The sequence below is a fragment of the Schistocerca piceifrons genome, chromosome 4 (genome assembly GCF_021461385.2).
Source record: "Schistocerca piceifrons isolate TAMUIC-IGC-003096 chromosome 4, iqSchPice1.1, whole genome shotgun sequence".
Taxonomy (NCBI): domain Eukaryota; kingdom Metazoa; phylum Arthropoda; class Insecta; order Orthoptera; family Acrididae; genus Schistocerca; species Schistocerca piceifrons.
This window is the reverse complement of record NC_060141.1, coordinates 422,491,531-422,509,966: the sequence shown is the minus strand read 5'-3', so window position 1 is coordinate 422,509,966 and position 18,436 is coordinate 422,491,531. Positions and strand designations below refer to the sequence as shown.

The 18,436-nt window shown below is 42.3% G+C and overlaps 1 protein-coding gene across 1 annotated transcript in view; it reads right to left on the bottom strand.

Moving 5' to 3' along the window:
• Nucleotides 1-16,508, bottom strand: part of LOC124795476 — a 63,408-nt gene extending 46,900 nt beyond the window's left edge. The window contains exons 1-2 of the transcript XR_007016703.1: nt 16,345-16,508; nt 3,944-4,071 (exon numbers count right to left, since the gene is read on the bottom strand). The gene's annotated coding sequence lies outside the window, so the exon portion shown is untranslated. The remainder of the gene's footprint in view (nt 1-3,943; nt 4,072-16,344) is intronic.
• Nucleotides 16,509-18,436: the final 1,928 nt, after the last annotated feature.

Here is an 18,436-nt window from a genome sequence, read left to right as displayed (position 1 = left end):
ATGATACAAACATTGCAATAAATAGCAAATCAAGTGTAGTCTTAAAAATATCAGCCAATAAAATATTTGTGGACATTGATCACTGGTTCCTAGCCAATTCTTTGTCACTAAACTTTGAAAAAACACACTACATGCAGTTCAGAACTTGTAAGGGGTGTCCCACGAGTATATGTCTAACATACGATGACAAGAAGATAGAAGAAGTGGACAGTGTTAAATTCTTGGGATTACAGCTTGATAATAAATTCAACTGGGAGGAGCACACCACAGAACTGCTGAAGCATCTTAACGAATCTCTGTTTGCAATGCGAATTCTGTCAGACATAGGGGATATAAAAATGAAAAAGCTGGCATACTATGCTTACTTTCATTCCATAATGTCATATGGGATTATTTTTTGGGGTAATTCATCAAGCCAAGCTAAAGTTTCCCAGGCACAAAAACGTGCAGTAAGAGTTATATGTCGTGTGAACTCAAGAACATCCTGCAGAAGCCTGTTTAGGGAACTAGGGATACTAACTACTGCTTCCCAATATATTTATTCCTTGAAATTTGTCATTAAAAATATATCACTTTTTCAAACCAACAGCTCAATTCATGGAATCAGTACTACAAATAAGAATAATCTTCACAAGGATTTAAAGTCACTTAGTCTTGTACAAAAAGGTGTGCATTATTCAGGAGCACACATTTTCAATAATTTGCCAGCAGCTGTAAAAAGCTTAACAACCAATGAAATTCGGTTTAAGAGAAACCTAAAGGATTTATTGGTGGCTAACTCCTTCTACCCCATTGATGAATTTCTCAGTAAAACCAACTGATTTGTACATAAGTACAATATAACTTCTGCACAATTTCAGTGCAGTAATGTGTAAGTATTATAGTAGTTGTATTACATGTTTATTACCTTATAAATAAATAAAAAACTATTTTATTTTAAATTCAGTGCATTAGTATTTGTAAAATGACTCTTTCATATAGTGTTCATTAAAAATCATTCCACTTGGGACCTGTGGAATGGTACATTAGCTTATTTGTTTTAGTGTAAATATTTGTCATTTATTGTTGTTTTTCTGACATGTTCCACATCCTGGAGGACCTCCTCACTACAGATCAATTGGAATGAAAGTAAATCTAACCTAATCTACTCGAGCCATCTGGATCCATCCCTCCACCACCAGTGTTTCTGAACTGCGTAGACGGGAGTCATCCTTACAACACATTCTCTGTTCCCGTAATTATCCTGGTCTAAATCTACGCTAACATACCGTCCCCACACCCTCCACCCAATAGTTTCCACCCCCCTATTCATATCATATCCTCCCCCTTATCGTCTCCCACCCATTGTTTGCAGCCCTCTGCCAACACATCCATCTGTCTTCCCCCACTCCTCTCCTTGTTAGTTCCTTCTTTCCCACTTCCCTGCCCCGCAACCTCCTGACACTGCATCTGTTGGAGTCTTCTCTGCACACTCCACCAGACAGCATTACTCTCTCTCTTCCAACTCATACACTACTATCCCTTCCCCTTACCCTTCCCCTCACCTTCCCCTTCCACTTTCCCTCCAGATTGCTGCTTGCATCCCACATGATGTTGCATTCTGGCCGAGGATGATGGAGTTGGTGGTCGTGTGTGCATGAGAGCTGACAGTCCTTACCAAATAAGCTAGGTCCTAACTGAGCATTAATTAACTTTCTATTGCTTCACAATAGGGTTCTTCATGGTTTCTCACTCTTGTTCTACACTCCCGGAAATGGAAAAAAGAACACATTGACACCGGTGTGTCAGACCCACCATACTTGCTCCGGACACTGCGAGAGGGCTGTACAAGCAATGATCACGCGCACGCACAGCGGACACACCAGGAACCGCGGTGTTGGCCGTCGAATGGCGCTAGCTGCGCAGCATTTGTGCACCACCACCGTCAGTGTCAGCCAGTTTGCCGTGGCATACGGAGCTCCATCGCAGTCTTCAACACTGGTAGCATGCCGCGACAGCGTGGACGTGAACCGTACGTGCAGTTGACGGACTTTGAGCGAGGGCGTATAGTGGGCATGCGGGAGGCCGGGTGGACGTACCGCCGAATTGCTCAACACGTGGGGCGTGAGGTCTCCACAGTACATCGATGTTGTCGCCAGTGGTCGGCGGAAGGTGCACGTGCCCGTCGACCTGGGACCGGACCGCAGCGACGCACGGATGCACGCCAAGACCGTAGGATCCTACGCAGTGCCGTAGGGGACTGCACCGCCACTTCCCAGCAAATTAGGGACACTGTTGCTCCTGGGGTATCGGCGAGGACCATTCGCAACTGTCTCCATGAAGCTGGGCTACGGTCCCGCACACCGTTAGGCCGTCTTCCGCTCACGCCCCAACATCGTGCAGCCCGCCTCCAGTGGTGTCGCGACAGGCATGAATGGAGGGACGAATGGAGACGTGTCGTCTTCAGCGATGAGAGTCGCTTCTGCCTTGGTGCCAATGATGGTCGTATGCGTGTTTGGCGCCGTGCAGGTGAGCGCCACAATCAGGACTGCATACAACCGAGGCACACAGGGCCAACACCCGGCATCATGGTGTGGGGAGCGATCTCCTACACTGGCCGTACACCACTGGTGATCGTCGAGGGGACACTGAATAGTGCACGGTACATCCAAACCGTCATCGAACCCATCGTTCTACCATTCCTAGACCGGCAAGGGAACTTGCTGTTCCAACAGGACAATGCACGTCCGCATGTATCCCGTGCCACCCAACGTGCTCTAGAAGGTGTAAGTCAACTACCCTGGCCAGCAAGATCTCCGGATCTGTCCCCCATTGAGCATGTTTGGGACTGGATGAAGCGTCGTCTCACGCGGTCTGCACGTCCAGCACGAACGCTGGTGCAACTGAGGCGCCAGGTGGAAATGGCATGGTAAGCCGTTCCACAGGACTACATCCAGCATCTCTACGATCGTCTCCATGGGAGAATAGCAGCCTGCATTGCTGCGAAAGGTGGATATACACTGTACTAGTGCCGACATTGTGCATGCTCTGTTGCCTGTGTCTATGTGCCTGTGGTTCTGTCAGTGCGATCATGTGATGTATCTGACCCCAGGAATGTGTCAATAAAGTTTCCCCTTCCTGGGACAATGAATTCACGGTGTTCTTATTTCAATTTCCAGGAGTGTATGTTTTGGCTTCTATATGGCATAGGTATTGTGCCACACTCTTTCAGATTGAATCTGTTGAGAATTTGCTCTAGACAGTGTGTCTGGTCCATTCACAAATAGCCTTCTTGGCTGTTCTTAGTAATTGGGATACCTAAACAGTTAATAGGTTCACCAAGATCTTTCAGCATGAATTTTTCTGAGCTCGTTTTTGAAAACATCTTTCTCTCATTGATTGTTTCTAAAAATTACCATATCATCCCCAGAAACAGGAACTACAAAAATGTTTGAACCTTGATTTTTGTAGTAGACACAAGGGTCAGCTGCTGACCCTTTGAAATTTAGATTCAGAAGCGTACTGTCTAATTTCAAATTCTAGTAGCAACCACCTTGCTTCAGTCCATATACTGCCTTTTTTATTTTTTTAATACCTGTATCTTTCACTGTCTTTACAACTTGATCTACACCTGGAACTTCCACGCAAATCTCTTTATATAAATTGCCTTGTGAGAAAAGTGACAACATCCAGAAATTAAGTGTCAATGTCATGTTTAGAAGCTATAAGCAGATTAATACTGTAATGAGCTACAACTTGTAACTGGTGCATATGTGTCATCATTGTCCATGTCTTGCTCCTCAGCACAAGATTTAATCAATAACTCTGCTTTATATTATACAGTTGGCCTTTCAGATCTAGTTCTAAACACCCATTTCATATTTAGTGGCTCCTTATCTGAAGGTTCAACAGTAGACTCCCATGTGCAGTTGTCTATGTGAGACTGTGTCTCTTCTTGTATTACCTTCAGCCAGTTTTCAGCATTGTCTGATACTACTGCTTCTTCCAGTGATAACGAATTGGAGTCAGTTGATTATATATACCAGTGATTTTCAAATGGATCTATGTTGATCCCCAGGTGTCACCTCCAACCTGTAAGGGGACCAAAAAGGAATTAGGGGTGCATAAGATGTAAATTGTGGATCCACAAGAGTGTATCCCATTTATACAGGTCACAACAAAATTCCAGATTCTTCTCAGAGAGCTGAAGCTTGCTCCTGAGTACGTCACTGTTCATCTCATTGGCTAAGAGAGAGGGTGGAGCAACTACTTAATTTCAGTTTCCTGCTTGCAGCATCTAGTGACATTATTAATTATTTTTATGGCTCCACTCTGTAAAGTAGTACCCCCCACCCTTCTCTGAGAAGTGGAAAGAGTATATGGTGCTGCTTGTGACATGCCAGGAACCACTTCATCACTCATTAAAATATGTATTCATTTGTGATGCAACACAACTTGGCACAACAATCACTTAAACACTGGCTACTAATGTAAGGTTCTACATTACATAGCCAAGGTTCACAGTGGCTGGACACAAAATATGACTGGGCCAGAGGCAAGCAACTTCTGCTGATCCAGAACTAGAAAGCCCTTATTCATCTCTTTGTGAACAGATTATAGTTAGGTACCACACAAATTAAAGTTAATCAGTGTCATGTCTTTTAGGAGTGCTGGAAAAAAGTAAGTAGCTTTTTATCAAATTTTCTTTTTTAGTTCCTTTCATTAAGTACAAATATGCCAATCATGACTTGAGACTGAGAGGATTGATTTTGATTGCTAGGTTTTATCATATTTATCTAAACAGCTTAATTTTTGTCCACAGGTAACTGATACGGAAAATGGCTATATCTAAAAAGAAATATGGCAGCAAAGTGTCGATTATTTTCCTTCATTCCATCATTGTCAGGCAGATGATTACCTATGTTCATTTTATACAAAAGGGGTTTAAGCAATGGTGCTATGAAGCCATACGAGTTGGAGGATCATCTGAGAAGGTGTCATCGTGGCAAACAGTAAAATATTTGAAATACTTTCGAGACCTACGCGGACAGTATATTTGCTGCTATGTCACAAAGAGACGATGATGGTTTGTTGATGTCATACAATGTCTACATCTACATACATAATCCGCAAGCCACCATATGGTGTATGGTGGATGGCAACTTGTACCGCTAATAGTCACTTCCTTTCCTATTCTTCTCGCAAATGAAGTTAGGGAAAAATGGATGTCTATATACCTCTGTGCAGTGCCTAATTTCTCTGCCCTTATGTGAAATGTACATTGGCAGCAGTAGAATCATTCTTCAGTCAGCTAAAAGTGCCTATTTTCTAAACTTTGTCAAAAATGTTTTGTGAAAAGCACAATGTATTCCCTGCAGGGATTCCCATCTGAGTCCACAAAGCATCTATGTAACACTCATGTGTTGATTGAACCTATCAGTAACCAATCCAGCAGCAAGTTTCTAAATTGCTTCAATGTCTTCCTTTAATCCAACCTAGTTGGGTTCCCAAACACTAGGGCAGTACTCATGAATGGGTTGCACACATGTCCTATATGTGGTCTCCTTTTTAGATGAACAACACATTCCTAAAACTCTACCAGTAAACCAAAGTCAACTATTTGCCTTCACCATTACCATCTTTAGGTGCTTGTTCCATTACTTCTTCTGCCACTTTTAGTAAAATCTGGCAAACCACATACTATGAGAGAGCAATTAACTTTGCTGGCCACTGAAGAAGTTTAAAAAACTGTTCTACACAAACCTGCTTATTATATACTTAAAAGACTTCTTTTGAACAATACCAGTGTTCAAACATGCATTGATGAAATGAAGGCATCCTCTGTAACTATCTGCAAACAATGCATTTCTCCATACTACTGGAGAAATCAACTTTAGTGGCAATGAAGCATTGTTATTGACAGATGTTTGTTTTCTTAAAAAAGAAGACTGGAAATCACTGACTTAAAGTATGTAAGGTTAAACCTAATTATATTGAAAATTTGCTAATAAAGCACCAGGCTCATCCCTCACAATAAAGGCATTTATGTATTAGTTGTTTTACTAAATTTTCATCTTACGTCATTCAAAGTAATAACTGCATAAAACTTAAGTTTGGGTGTTGTTTTCTACAATTAAACTGTAATTCCTCTTTCTCAGTACTAGCTTCGCATTGCAATTAATTCTTTAAAAACTTCATACTTTGTAACATGAAATTAGAATAAACACTGATTCTTTTATTGACCATGTGATGTGCATTCAAGGCAGATCAGTAACATCCAACTTTTCTCGACACTCACCATTAAAAGAGGCTGCAACAGCATTTAAAAATCAAAGTTAGGACAAAGAATAATAATAATAATAATAATATATAAAAACAAAGATGAGGTGACTTACCGAACAAAAGCGCTGGCAGGTCGATAGACACACAAACAAACACAAACATACACACAAAATTCAAGCTTTCGCAACAAACTGTTGCCTCATCAGGAAAGAGGGAAGGAGAGGGGAAGACGAAAGGAAGTGGGTTTTAAGGGAGAGGGTAAGGAGTCATTCCAATCCCGGGAGCGGAAAGACTTACCTTAGGGGAAAAAAGGACAGGTATACACTCGCACACACGCACATATCCATCCACACATACAGACACAAGCAGACATATTTAAAGGGTCTTTAAATATGTCTGCTTGTGTCTGTATGTGTGGATGGATATGTGCGTGTGTGCGAGTGTATACCTGTCCTTTTTTCCCCTAAGGTAAGTCTTTCCGCTCCCGGGATTGGAATGACTCCTTACCCTCTCCCTTAAAAACCACTTCCTTTCGTCTTCCCCTCTCCTTCCCTCTTTCCTGATGAGGCAACAGTTTGTTGCGAAAGCTTGAATTTTGTGTGTATGTTTGTGTTTGTTTGTGTGTCTACCGACCTGCCAGCGCTTTTGTTCGGTAAGTCACCTCATCTTTGTTTTTATATATAATTTTTCCCACGTGGAATGTTTCCTTCCATCACATTGATATCATTAATTTGAATCCAATAATAATAATAATATTAATTAGAAACATTGTACCTTTCAATCAAAATCCTTATAAAAAAATGATACACCACAAAGGAATTATCTGAATGGGATGTAAATCAGTAGATGTGAAGTACATGTATGGACAAACAAATTGTTACAATTTCATAACTGTGTGATTTATTCAAGGGAAAAAGCTTCACAATTTGAGCAGGTCAATAACACACTGGTCCACCTCTGGTCCTTATGTGAGCAGTTATTCAGTTTGGCACTGATTGATAGAGTTGTTGGATTTCTTCCTGAGTATATCCTGCCAAATTAAGTCCACTTGGTGCACTGGATTGTCAAAATCTAAGCTGGTTGGAGGCTCCTGCCCTATAATGCTCCAAAGGTTCTCATTTAGGGAGAGTTCCAGCAACCTTGTTGGCCAAGGTAGGTTTTGGCAAGCATGGAGACAAGCAGCAGAAACTCTCACTGTGTGCAGGCAGGCATTATCTTGCTGAAATGTAAGTGCAGGATGGCTTACCATGAAGGGCAATGAAGTCGAGTGTAAATTATAATTGACCTGTCACTGTGCTGTAAGAGTGCCATGGATGACAATGAAAGGGGTCCTACTATGAAATGAAATGGCTTCCCTGGTTCTGTGGAAGACAGCAGTCCAGTTGGTATGCCACCAGTGTCTGGGGCATCTCCCGACACATCTTTGGTGGTCATAAGAGCTCAGTTTGAAGCAGGACTCATCACTGAAGACAATTCTAATCCAGTCAATGAGACTCCAGGCTGAATGTACCTCACACCGCTGTCACTTGTTGGGTTTCACTATAAAAATATCAACAAGTGAATATAGCAGTGTGCAGCAGCTTGTGAATGCCAGAATACACAGAAGTGGTAATTGAGTGTTATTATTTTCCTTCTGTATGGTAATTAACAGTGATCAAATAATTTATTACAATAGAGCATATCTCAAAATTAATTATTTTTGTTCACAAAATGAAGCCAAGTGTATAAAGTATATTTCAAAAATGGGTTTACATATTTGTATAAATCTGGATTCTAAACTATTTAAAAAATCATAAGAGCATCGGAACATAAATAAAAATGTTTCTTCTCCCAGAAAAAATTCAGTTCTGAAAGGACTAAAACAATACATTGTGAAATTATCAAGCTTTGGAATTCCTGATAGCTTTCACATTGACTCAAGTTGTTGCAGTTGCTCATTATCATTATTTGCATTGTTTGGACTTGATTCTTCATTGTGGTTAGTACTCATCAGGTGATAGACTCAGGTTCAGGTTCAATTTCTTCTATTTTGATTGTTGTTATTTCATTTTGCTTATTTTCTGTCAGGAATATGAACAATTTACTTGGTTTCTGTGACTCAGTTTCTTCTTTACATTACTTACAACAGGGATGAACAGGCGGTGACCCATGGCCCACACGCAGCCCACCATTGATCTTGTGGTGTAGAGCACCACAAATATCGGTATTTGTTCAGTGTATAAGTGTACTACCTTTAAGGAGAGGGCTTTGGGGAGGATGTTGGCCACTAACGGCAGTTAGCCTCTGGATTTGTATCTGTGTAGAAGCGAAGTGATAATAAATCTGTATCTGAGAGAATTCTAGTTGTTTACCTACAACTGTATCCTATTCCCTCACTGGTGACCCCGTTTTTTGTGTAATACATGTCCGAGTTACCACCCGAAGGTTATTTATGCACCTACCATGTCGGGTTTCTTCGCAATCACGAGGGCCGTTGTTCAGCTTCAGACAATGGCCTTTCAGCACTCACCGCCGCCCGGATTTCAGCAACATCTCTCCAGCACTCTTGCCGTCGAAGTGGCCATGCCACAAGACTCTTTGGAAGCCTTCAGCCCGAACATGCAGTAGAATTCATCGAGTGCCACCAGTTTCTTCCAACCACCAATGGTCGCGGACTCTGGCTTTGTTAGCCTAGACCTTTCCACGTGTTCTCCACAGAGTGTTGTTCGGAACATTCCTACTCCTGTGTTGAACACACAATTCAATACAGTTTGTGGCATTGAGCGAAGTTTTGCTACTTTGGAAAATCCAATAGTAAATTCAAACTCGAATCAGTTCCCACCACGTGTGTATCCTTCCGTGCCGGCTAGTCAGCAGGTGCTCAATGCTCGCCAAACAGCAAGTATCACACCGAGTGTGCATCCTAGTGGACACGTGTGGGATCCTTGTGTTGCTTCTAATCAAGTCAATAATTCTGTGCTGGACAGTAATTACCCGGATATCTACAACCAGCCCCACCACTCATGGTCGAGTGAATACAGTGTGCATAACGGACATTCACCGGCGTACTTAAGTACTTGTGGCTTCTCTCCGAGCTACCACATCAACGAGAATGCACATTTTGACTATGATCCTCACACTGTTCAAGTGTCCGTCGCTTCTCAGCCCCCCCCCCCCCCCCCCCCCCCTACTCCCGGCGTCAAGTGAATTTCGCGATACCCGCATTACGGGACGCCAACAATTCGGACCCGCTATCTTTTGCATGCTCTACTTACATCCAAAGAAAAAAGTGCACCTCCACAGTGACTGCAGTGCCGAATCTGCCAAAACTACCAGGCTTCAAACCCGCTCACCCGGAGTTCTGGTTTAACCTGGTTGAGCAAACATTCAATGTCAGTGCTTTGGACGACAACGCACGCTTTGTCTACCTCATGAACCATCTTCACGACCGCGTCGATTTAATTTATGATCTGGTCAAAGCACCCCCCCCTAGCAGGGAAGTATGTTGTGGCGAAACAGACGATACTGGAGCGCGTCTCAAAAACCAGGAGAGAAAATGTGCAACAGCTCATCTACGAAGAGCGTCTCGGTGACAGGTCTCCGTCCCAGCTGTGGCCGTGCATCCGTCTTCTTGTTGATGAGCAAGTTATGCCTGATGACATGCTCGCAGAAATCTGGACAGAAAAGCTGCCTTTGCCTGTCCAGACTGCAATCTCTGCGTATGAAGATAGGCCAGTAAATGAACAGAGCATACTCCGCGCAGGCAAAGTGAGCTCCGTGCACTGCATTCTGGACGTGACCGCACTAAGAAGCTTTCTGACACCACGGCCTTGTCTGGTGCTGCTAATAACAAGTTTGTTAAACTAGCCGCCCTGCCTGCATCTTCAACTCCCTGCAACGACAGTGCATCGGCCTCTGTGGAAGACTCTGGGTCACATACTCCGTCACATAGCAACTACCCACAGGAGCACAGGCCCTCCCAACATTACTGTTTCTTCCATGCAATATTCGGGGAGCAAGCTCACAAATGCCAGTCAGCGTGTTCTTACCCAAACTTCAACCACAGGTAGGCTGCAGTGCCACCTCCTCCAATGTAAACATCCAACATTGCATTCTGTTTCGGACAACAACAGTAAGTGTGGTCAAGTCTATGTTTGCGATTTACAATCATGTGTACATTTTCTGGTAGACACTGGCTCAGATGTCTCTTTGCTGCTGGTTCGCCTAGCAACCAATAAAGTGCAACCACATAAAACAGTACTTCGTGCAACGAATGTGTCTACCCTACAGTGTTCATGTTCTACTCTGTATACAGTGAAACTTTCGTCCGAGTGCAAGCTGGAGTGGACGTTTTTAGTGTCAACAATTGAAGAACCTATTCTCGGAATTGTTTTCCTCAAGCACTATCAGTTGTCACTAGATTTTGTGCAAAATATTGTGTTTTACCCCCCACTAAACAAACATATTCCTTTCGCTCCGCCGAGTGACAGTTTGGCTAACACCAAATATGTGTGCTGTGCTAAGAAGTGTTTAAACCTATCCTTGGAGCTGCAATCTTGGACAAACAAGTGGCTAGTGGAGTGCGCCAAGTCTTCGAAGTTACGGATGGAACATATGGAAATGCTGCTGCATCTCCACAACATACAACACGAGTTGGCCTCCACACAACAACGCCTCGTGACGCTACAAGCAGACGACTCATTGGCTATAGACAAGGTCAGTCTGTGCCAATCTGGTGTTCCCGTGCCCATGCACGTTAATGACAATGTTGTGAACTCTGTAAACTGTGTCAGCACCCCCTCTTGTAATGTCAGTGTATGCCTGAGTGCTCATGTTCCTTGCATTCCGAATGGACAATTAACTTCCCAAGCTCGTGGCAATGAACTACGGCCATCTGCTGTTCGGCCGCGCCCACTCGTGCCTACAGCACTCGTAGCGGCATGGCCAACTACCAAGAATCTGTGTACCAACCTCGCCCATGTTAACATGTGTGCGGCCTTTACGCAGCCTACGAGCGGTTGGCACACCTGTACTTCTGTGCCCTCAGCGCCACAGCTTTGCCCGTCCGCCACCACCTGCTCCGCTTCACGGACATCTGACTGTCATGCCGTGCCACGTATTGCAGTAGTCACTAATGGCACAGTTCATCAGTTACGTCTAACCGATGGCCGGCCCATATCGCAACACCCACACCGCCTCAAGCCGGAATTTATGAAAATTGCAAAAGAACAATTAGATGATCTATTACAAAAGGGAATAATTGAACCTTCTTCTGGTTGCTGGGCTAGTCCTATCCTGTTTGACCAAAAGAAAGACGGTACTTGGCTTATGGTCTGAGACTATAGGTGTTTAAATGCCCACACCATCATTGATAAATAACTGGTCCCACACATTGCGGACTTCAATCATGCGCTCTCAGGTGCAAAGTACTTCTCTGTTTTGGACTGTAAGCACGCATTTCATGATTCCTATGGCTCCAGAGGATATTGAAAAGACTGCCATAACCCCTCCCTTCGGGCTGTTTCAATACAAATTTATGTTGTTTGGGTTGAAAAACGCCCCCTAAACGTGGCAGCATTTCATCAATCAAACTTTATCCCATCTAGACTTTTGTTTTGTATACATGGATGACATATTGGTTTTTGCTTCTACTTTGGAACAGAGTGAGGAGTGTGTTCAAGTCATGAAAGATATTTTAGCAGCCACTGGTATTGAACTGAACAATAAAAAGACTCAATTGCACCAGTCATCCCTCACATTCCTAAGTTATGTTGTGTCGTCGGACGGTCTGACACCACCACAGGACAAGATCAAGCCTGTTCTCGAGATGCCATGCCCCCAGACCTATAGGGAATTACGCAGGTTCATCAGAACAGTTAATTATTACCGTAAAATTTGCCAGCTGCTTCTGCGGCGCAGGCTCCCCTCACAGATGCTCTCGCTGGCCCACAAACTTCTGGCACTTGCCAGGTCCCATGGACACCAGACATGGACACGGCATTTAACGAACTCAAGCAGCTGTTGGCCTCCGCTGCCACTATTGCTCATCCATGTGTGGACGCAACAATGTTTATCACTACTGACGCTAGTGACAATGCTGTCGGTACAGTACTGAGTCAGACATACAATGATGTTACGACCCCCCTGCAGTTTTTCTCAATAAAGCTAAACAACGCGCAGAAGAAATACTCAGTTTTCAACAGAGAATTACTTGCAGTTTACGAGGCCATAAGACACTTCAGAACTGATGTTGAGGGATGAGATTTCTGTGTGCTCACCGATCACAAGCCGTTGGTTCCTGCCATAAACAATACTGCGGCTGATCCGCCCCCACGACGCTTTCGTCACATCAATTACGTCTTGCAATTTACAAATGACATTCACTACATCTGAGGAGCGGACAGTGTGGTTGCTGATTTTCTCTCACGCGTTGGTGCTGTCACAACCTTAATTGACCTAACAGACCTAATTCGGTTGCAATCGGCGGACCCCGATACCATGCAGTTAATTTCGGACCACAGCTCCTCTCTCCAACCGGTACGCTCTACTTTCCCTGGCATATCTGACTTAGTGTGGTGTGATGAATCGACTGGTACATTGTGGCCATTCATTCCTAAGCCCCTTCAACGCCAGGTCTTTGACAAATTACACGCATTAGCACGCCCCGGTGTCAAAGCTTCTACCCGTCTGGTATCTGAACGGTTTGTCTGGAGAGACATGCGCCATGACTGTCAGTCTTGGGCCAGGGCATGCATGTTGTGTCAACAAAGTTTTCAGGCACACTTCCCCACCCGTTGGCTGTTTTGCCCAACCGCCAGGCCAGTTTCACCATGTTCTTGTGGACCTCGTAGGCCCTTTGCCCCCCTCCGAGGGTTTCTGTTACTTGTTTACAGCTATTGACAGGATGACTCAGTGGGCTGAGGCTGTGCCTATTTTGAACGTTACCTCTGAGACAGTAAGTTGAGCATTCTTAGATTTGTGGATCTCTAGAACTGGCTCACCTGTTTACCTCATCACTGACCAAGGACGACAATTCGAGTCTACAGTTTTCTCCGACTTATGTAAAATGTGTGGTATTGTCAAAATTCATACTTCGCATACCACCCCCAAAGCAATGGGCTTGTCGAGCAATGGCATCCCACCTTAAAGTCTGCCTTGCGTTGCCATGACTCACTATGGACAGAAGCACTGCCATTCGTGCTTCTTGGCCTCTGTGTGACTTTCAAGGAAGACCTCAAGGGTTCCGTAGCCGAGTTTGTGTATGGCCAACCTCTGGTTTTGCCTGGAGAATTAGACACTCCCACCCCACTTCCACAGCCCTCTGAATTCCCTTCACTTCTCGAGCGAGTGCGCTTGCACTGCAGCAAAATTCAGCCGCCACCTCCGGCTACTCATACACCTCCCGCGTGTACGTATCGAGCATGATAGACTCTTGTGAGTACGTGTTTCTCAGAGATGACTCAATCAAAGACCCACTTCAGTCGCCCTACACAGGTCCTTACAAGGTCATCAAACGCTCCGAGAATAACATGGATCTCCTCATAAAAGACTCTGTAACCACGGTCTCACTCAACCGTGTGAAATCAGATTTCATTGAGCCTCAGGTGAACCTCCCTGATTCTGCCCCTATTTCTCCCACTCCTGCTTCGAGCGGCCATCCATCTTCTCATACCATACATTCGGGTATTGATTCTCCACAGCGTGCTTCTCTGCCGAGCACTGGTTCTTCTCCGCGTTCATCTAATTCGAGTGGCCAATCTTTTCGAGATTTCACTCCTCACAGCCCTCGCAGTCGAACTGCCAACCACTCGGATTCTACCATTGTGTTACCATCTTCGTGTGACAGCTCTGTCACACCGTTCAATCCACACTGGCTCCTTGTTGCCTTCGGTCATGCTCCCTCGTCCGTCAGCTGATCGCCCGAGGTTGTCGCCTGCGCAGTCCAGTGCACCTGACACCCCCCTCTTCGCAGATGCTTCCCCCTGCCATGGCTTTCCCACACCTCCCTGCCTCCCTACCATTGCTCGTACAGGTGCCACCAAGAATTCACAACACATATACACCCTGATGACATACATAAATTATCTGTTGTCGTAGATGGTGATACAGTGAGTGTGGTACTCACGTGTGACAAAGTTGAGGGAGGACGAGCAGAAACTCATGTGGTGCGCCGCTTTAAATTGAGCACAAGTGCTGCGTGTGACAATTTACGTGCCTTTGTTAGGCCTTCTGGCAAGGTGATTCTCCGCCTGTCTGCTGACAAAGTGCTACACCTCCACTCCAGGACGGGACGTCGTCTTCAGGCGCCGGCGTCGCTTGCTGACTTCGCCGTCGATGTAACAGGTTTCACCCCCCGGTCTCCGCCTGATGTGGAAGAACTGTACAACTGGACGTTACCTTCCTAACTTCTCACCCCCCCTCCACCCCTACTCACAGGGACGTATTCCATACTGCGCAGGGGGAGGGGGGGGGGCTATGTGGCGTAGAGCGCCATAAATATCGATATTTGTTCAGTGTATAAGTGTGCTATCTCTGAGGAGAGGGCTTTGAGGAGGATGTTGGCCGCTAACGGCAGTTAGCCTCCGGACTTTTATCTGTGTAGAAGCGAAGTACTAATAAATCTGTATCTGAGAGGATTCTAGTTGTTTACCTACAACTATATCCTATTCCCTCAAACTGATGGCGGCCCACACCTCACCATCAGTTCTTATAATTTTTCTATAATTTTTTTCCTTTTTTTTTTAGTAATCTTTCATTGCTTCCCATAAATGGAGCCCAGTGTAATTGACATTGGGGCAAGGGGATGTTAGTTCAGAATAATAACTTATCTCACAGCAAAATATTTCTGAACTAGCTGACCTTACATAGTCACAATAAGGAGTTTGTGGTCTGTGGTATTAGCAACTCTGTACACCCTGGTGTAGAAATATCTTCTCAAAAATAACATCTCTCATTTTTATGATTCTCTGACAATTATGTTCATAAAGCACATATAAATCTGAATGAATTCTTAAGCAATAAATGTTCAGGTAAAGACAGTCCGCATTTAAATAGGTTAGGATCCAAAATTTTTAGTAAAATGTTCACTGATACATGTAAAATTCTGAAAAATAAGGGAAACTTACAAGAAATGATGGGGATGAGAAACAGTGTTTGGTAACAACAATGGCATAATTGAAACGGTACTTAAGAATGAGTATCCTTGAGACCATAAATACATAACAATATCCCTACATAATGCACTTGAATATAAATGGTCTAAGTGCTGACTTCCCAAACAAAAGTCATAAAGTGGACAAATTACAAACTATTCTGTCTGAATGTAGAAATATCAAAGTTATTTGCCTCAATGAACATTGGCTTACATCTGACAATATTAAAATTCTTAGTAAAATTGAAAATTTCGTGTTAGCCAACAGCTTTCATGGATGAGAGAAATCACATGGAGGCTCTAGCTTACTCACTCATTCTGATACAAAATATGAAATAAGAAATGATTTTAATCCTTTGAATGAAGAGTGTATATTTGAAAGCTGCTGTATCGAGTTATGGGACCTAAATGTTGTAGTACGGTAGTTTCTATTTATAGAGTACCAGAGAAAGCTACAGTTGAAGCCTTTGTGGTAAAATTTCATTGCCTGCTTGAAAAACTCAGTAAAGAAAAAAGGAAAAAGACAGTAATAGTTGCCGACTTCAATATTAATGTCAGAGTAGAAAGCAATAAAGTGTCCAAATTGACTGACATAATAAAAAACTTCGTCTTCAAAATAAACTTCATGCAACCTACTAGAGTAAATGCAAAGTCAGCTACCTGTATTGATAATTATAGATGTTTATACATTTTACATTGATTTAGGAATCTCTGACTACTCTGCATTATTCATTGAACTTCCAAAAATTAAACAAGAAATTTGATGTAACAAAAACTAGCAAATGAACGTCCACGAAAAAAATTCAGTTACATTTATAAATAAGTTAAGAGGGATTAAATGGCCTTACAACAGTTGTATTTCGAGTAATATTAACTGTGACAATTTTTTAAGTAGCTTTCTAGAAATATTTAATGAAACTTTTCCACGTAGAACAACATGCTACATAACTTACATGGATGACCGATGGTATAAAAATTTCTAGTACCAGGAAGAGAAAACTTCACAATGAACTGAAATATAATAAAAACAGAATTTTCACTCAGTATGTTTGTCGTTATAAAGCTATATTTAAAAAAGTTGTGAAGACAGCCAAACAAATGGCGAACAAGAAGTTCATTGTACACCATAAAAGTAAAACAAAAGCAATGTGGCCTGTTGTCAGTTCAGAGTCAAGTGTTTGAGTTAGTAGTAATGAATATCTAGGATTAAAGTAGATGATAGCTTTATTGTAAATCCGGCTCAAATATCAGTGTGTTTAAATGAATTCTTCATAAATGTGGCAAAGTCAGATTTAATGTAGCAGAGTATCCTATGGATTTTAAAAAAAAGTCGCAATAAAGGGTGTGGAAAATGTCATATTATCATTAAAAAATAAAAACTCTACTTGGTGGGATGGGATACCCACTTAAGTGATTAAAACTGTGTGGCATAATATCACCTCCCCTAACTAAAATATTCAACCTGTCTTTTGAACAGGGGTGTTTTCCCTATGCTTTGAAGCGTGTTAAGTCAGACCTCTGTTCAGCAAAGGGTCGTGGGAAGACTGGGAAACTACCGGCCTATTTCTATTCTTCCAGTCCTGCAAGAAGTGTTAGAGAAAGTAGCTGTAGGTCAAACCCTTTATTGTAGAAAATGATATTATTATAAGTAACCAGTATGGATTTCAACCAGGAGAAAACACTCTGGATGCAGTGAATAACTTATAATATTGTGCCCTGCCCGCGACGTAATAACATACTATTTTCTTTTTCTATAGGAATATTAAGGTTTAAAAATACAATTTAAACACTGAGTCAATGAACTGCGCTGCAAGTCAGCAAATATGTACGCCCAGAGTAATGAGGGCGGCGCTTTATTATCATCTGTATTTTGTTCTATATAGGAATGTGCCCTCGTCTTTTCTTTCTCTTCTTTCATCGAGCGCCTTTCCGACAGCATCTTACGCTATCACACTCTTATTTTCTTCCATTTTGTTCGAATGAATTAAACTTGTATACTTGTATTGCCGCTAGGAATTTATTTAATCATTCTATTATTATTGCGAGTACTAATATGACCTTATGATGAATGCTTTATTCTTTCGCTCCAGAGTTGAGCTAAGATTATCGCAATTTCCAAGTATTTCGCCGAAATACGGCACAATTCTTTGTTATGTTCAAAACTGAGAATTATTCACAAAATGTTAGATATCATTACAAATTATTTACTTCCTTAAATAATAATTGTTTAATTTAACGTTTCTGCTTCCATTTCGTAACAGCAGTCCCAAATTTCCAATTTATAAATGTTATAGATATTTCTTTACTACATGTTTTTCTTACGGTGCCAACGCGATACTCACGAGATTAAATAAAATTATTGCGAATTTCTCGCAAGGCGAGAAGACAGTTAGAAATTTCGCTGAGACGACAAAAAACACAAATTAACCGTTTTTCAGCACGCTGCTTGCCCATTGAAATTCACTTCAAGCAAAAAAGACAAAAAGAGTAAAATAAATTAAGAAGTGAAGTGATAGTATTGTGTGCATATTCTGATAAAAAGTGGCGTGTGTGTGAAATGTCTAATTCATTTACTTTTAATTAAGAATAAGAAGTGATATCTCAAATTATTCCACGTACTAATAGTTGTGTGGGAATATTTAAGTATTAAAGGTAACTAGTCTCATGCGTATATTTAAATAATAGTAGAACAGAAAATTTAATTGGGATGCATTAAGTATGAAGAAATTTTGCTTAACAGTCATTCAGTTACTGAACTTTTGCCAATATAGGAATGTACTATAAGCTTAGGTTACATCCATCGTAATTTACGCTAGCTGGCGCATAAATTTCCACAATTCCATAATGATATTCCACCATATTTATAAAATATACCATAGTCAAAAAGATTCAGTATATTTGGCGCTCAAAACGAGTGGCCGCAACGTAAGAATAAGTGTATGTAAAAAAAAATCCAATTTCTAATGTAAAATTTGTATTTGTATTTCATATACCCATCCGATGTACTGTACCACGATGTGGATGAAGGTCAACCTATCCTGTTTA